Genomic DNA, 3,962 nt, shown 5'->3' on the forward strand with positions numbered 1-3,962 from the left:
GGAACACACTCAAATGCTTACATTATACATTCAAAATAAAAATAATAATACATAACAGAGAGTTGATTTACAAGGAAAAAAAATATCATCTCCCAAAACAATAACTATGCATTTGACTGTTTCCCTCCCAGCTAGGATTCCGGCCAGTGCCGGACAAAACCAAGTAATCTCATTCCGAGACAAATACAGAAAGCTGGTTGGAAAACAGATATAAGGGGATAGAAGACACAGTATGTACCTCCCTGCCCGCTATGGGAGGTCAGGATCCCCACCCAGAAGCTAGTGCTTTACCAACTGAGCTATTGGGCCCCCACTTTATGTGACAATAATTTAATATTTTGATAATGACTTGTCATTATTGTAATGGTACAAACATTTTACTCGTTCTGGACACTTATCAAAACTCGACCCTTACTACCGCCACATACATATTAATGTGAGCCACCCTGTCAATCTCAGATTTGGTTTTATTTGTTTGTTTTAAAGGGTTTTAAGGGCGTTGCAACGCATTTAAGTCATATCTTCTTCTTCTAAGTTCCATGCCTGGTCCAGGCTTCGGATACTGCATGAATTATCTCTCTCCATTCCTCCCTGTCTCTTGCTTTTTCAAACAGCTCTTGGATTGTTCGGTTGGTGAAGCCCTTCAGTTGGTCTATGAGTGTTTTTCTTTGTCTCCCCCGGGCGCATTTACCAGGTATTTTTCCACAACTTGCCAGGTATTCATTCTTATCTTTCCTTACTATGTGTCCGAAAAAGGATAGTTGTCGATCCGCTATTAAGGACATTAGTTTCCTTTGTTGGTATGTTTGTTTTAGCACTTCTTCGTTCGTTTTGTGTGCAGTGTACGATATTCTCTGCATCCTTCTCAAACACCACATTTCAAAAGCTTCAATGTTCTTGTGTGTTTCTGCATTTGTAGTCCAGCTTTCGCATCCGTATAACAAGATTGGCCACACGTAGCACTTCAAGACTCGGAATCTAATCCCGAACGACATCTGTTTGTTTTTCAAAATGTTTCCGAGGTCCATGAAGGCCTGTTTGGCTTGAGTTATTCTTGTCATATCAGCGCCAGTAAAAAAAAATACATTTACATATATATTGTCATACATTTACATTGTGATTAAATAATCAGACTATTTACATAACATACTATGAATGTACACATCATAATGGGAATGATCTAAGTCATTCTGTAAATTGGTGGAGTGACGTAATGACAGGTCATAAGACCATTGATGACCATTACCCAAATGATGCTATAATAATATTATTATTTTTTAATTATGGCGTAAAAGCTTTTCTGTACCTTCACCCCCAGCTCCAAGCAAGAAAAAGGAATTAGATATACCTATTTAACTCTTTCTTTCTTTGCCAATTACCCAGGCCAGCAAATCCACGACAAATGATTGAGACCAGCATGAAAGCTGTAACAAATAGAACGACTCACAAGGATACTCTCACTTTCCCACCATAAGAGGGTTAAATCACCACAATCTTTTTTATCACATTTCTGCTTCACATGCTGTGCATCTTTGTGGTCTAGAGATATGTGACACTTGAACCATGGCCTGTCTTTGAAAGATACTCTTTACTCACATTTTCCCACTTCTCTCATGTGTAAAATGAGTTCCTGGCCACTAACGGCATTGTCTCTGTAGAGGCCGTTTGTTTTTGTTTTTAAGGGTTTTACGACATTTGCAACACATTAAGGTCATATTAGCACCAGTAAAAAGGAAGAAAATGGGCAGTAAAAAGTTCTAGAATTACAGATAAGGCACCCAAGTATAAGCAAGACAAAGGAGAATTGGTTCAAATAGGGAACAGATGTAGATTCCAAGAGCACAACATCAGTGTACTTAGTTTGAGATCACCAAAAAGTCTCAACCAGACACCAGCACAGGTCCCCACTAAAAGGAATACACTCAAATGTCTACATATCATAAGTTAAAAATAAAAAAATAACAGTACATAATAAAGAGATGATTTACAAGGAAAAAACTATCATGTTTGTTTTGTTTGTTGCTTTAGGTCTCTTCCAACACAATTGAGGTTATATGAGAGACCGCTGAAACAAAAAAACAAGCAATCTAACAAAGATAGTACAAATGTAAATCAAAATCATAACCTAAAGATATCATAAGCTAAATTATAAATAACCAAGAACAAACAGGCAGAAGATTTACAGAAAAAAAAATATCCCCTGTCAAAAATACAATCACAAACCAAAGAAGCAGGATAGGCTAGTAAAGAGAAGAAGAAACGACATCACTATCGGATCGTACACCCATGCGAACATCATAGGTATATGATTCAAGGGTGATGCTCCCATCCAACCAATATCATCTCCCAAAACTATAACTATACATTCGACTGTTTCCCTCCCAGCCAAGGACTCTAGCCAGGGTCAGGACAAAACCAAGTAATCTCATTCCAAGACAGAAAGCAATTGGAAAACAGACACAGGGGGATAGAAGACACTGCAAGTACCTCCCTGCCCACTATGGGAGGTCAGGATCCCCACCCAGTTGTAGAGGCCCGAAAAGAAATCAAAATTGCTTGCCATACCTCATGTTTAATACCATATTATGAATTATTTTTGGCTTGAGACCCCTTGTAAAGAGTTTTGAACATATCATGGTGATATATGATATAGGATTTTTAAAATTTGTTTGTTTATATCTAATCAAGTATATTAATTTCATATCACAATAAATATATTATATAGTAGAGCTAGGATTTATAAAACAACACGCAATCTTAATCCCGGTAAAACAATAATGCCTATAAGTCGACAATGAATCAAATCAGATTTTATAGAAAATAATAAACAAAGCGTGCATTATATGTGATTTTACAGTAAAAACATGATAAGTTTTCCAAAAATTGAAAAGGTCTTAGGAAGTAAAAAAAAATTAAAATAATTAACCCTTTCGAGATAGGTTCAAATTTACTGTGATCTGACATAAGATCTGATCATTTAAATTGTATTTTTTGCCATTTAAAAAAATGTCATTATCACAGTACAGCACATTACCTAAGGTTTTAAGACAATAGGCTATTCAGGTATTATTAATTTGAATCCCTTATCACAGATTGAGATATAAAATACAACTTAAATTTACAAGACATGTAACATATCATTTTCAATGTATAATGACATAATTGGTAGAGTGGAATATCATGCTTTGTTTTGACAAACTGAGTCATGGTCTCCATTTTTATTAGGATAGCAAGGCTAAACTCTCAAATTCAACCAATCTAAGTCCACATGTAACCACTTTACCTCAACAAAGAGGAGTGGAAATTTAATTGAATAAGGTCTAAGTCAACATAATATATTTGCCTTGGATATAATACATCACTCTGTCACTGTGAAATATCGACATGGCATATCACCGGCCATTACAATGACAGCACCCATGTGCTAACTGGGCTGACACTTCTCATCTCGGTGCGAAAAAAAAACAACTCTAAATCACCCACATCACTCAATCTGCAGCAAATACCGGACACTGGAAAATTAAGTGTGAACACCTAGAGACACGCCCATCACCACCTCTCTCCTCATCGTCGGAAAAAAAAACACATGGGAGTGGAACCTTCGTCGCTTAACCTTATAAAACATGCATCTTGCAATGAAACATTCTCTTCCACAAAAATATCTTACAAGAATGAACATATTTTATTCCTGTTCAGTGGTGTGACATCCAAAATATTGGGTGAGTGGATTATATTGATGTAATTTTCTTAAAATTATTTCTGATCTACAGACTGTATCAACAACCTTTTATGCATACTCTTACCTCTCTATACCTTTGATGTTGATAAGCATGGTATCATTATGACTTGGATACATGTAATTTGATCATATGTTACAATACAATTGTTTATCTAGTTTTGTGCAGTCTGGTAATTCGTGAGGCTGGAGTACCTATCATTTGTTTATTTCATACTATATGGGC

At 36.1% G+C, this 3,962-nt stretch overlaps 1 protein-coding gene across 3 annotated transcripts in view; it reads right to left on the reverse strand.

The window, feature by feature from the left end:
• Positions 1–661: 661 nt before the first annotated feature.
• LOC144971345 (uncharacterized) overlaps positions 662–3,962 on the reverse strand; it is a 15,969-nt gene continuing 12,668 nt past the window's right edge. For all 3 annotated transcript variants that reach the window (XM_078912073.1, XM_078912071.1, XM_078912070.1), the window contains exon 6: positions 662–3,962. This exon is cut by the window's right edge and continues 1,410 nt beyond it. The gene's annotated coding sequence lies outside the window, so the exon portion shown is untranslated.

Source organism: Berghia stephanieae, chromosome 4 (genome assembly GCF_034508935.2).
Source record: "Berghia stephanieae isolate SIO BIC M18660-M18661 chromosome 4, UCSD_Bste_1.3, whole genome shotgun sequence".
Lineage (NCBI taxonomy): Eukaryota > Metazoa > Mollusca > Gastropoda > Nudibranchia > Aeolidiidae > Berghia > Berghia stephanieae.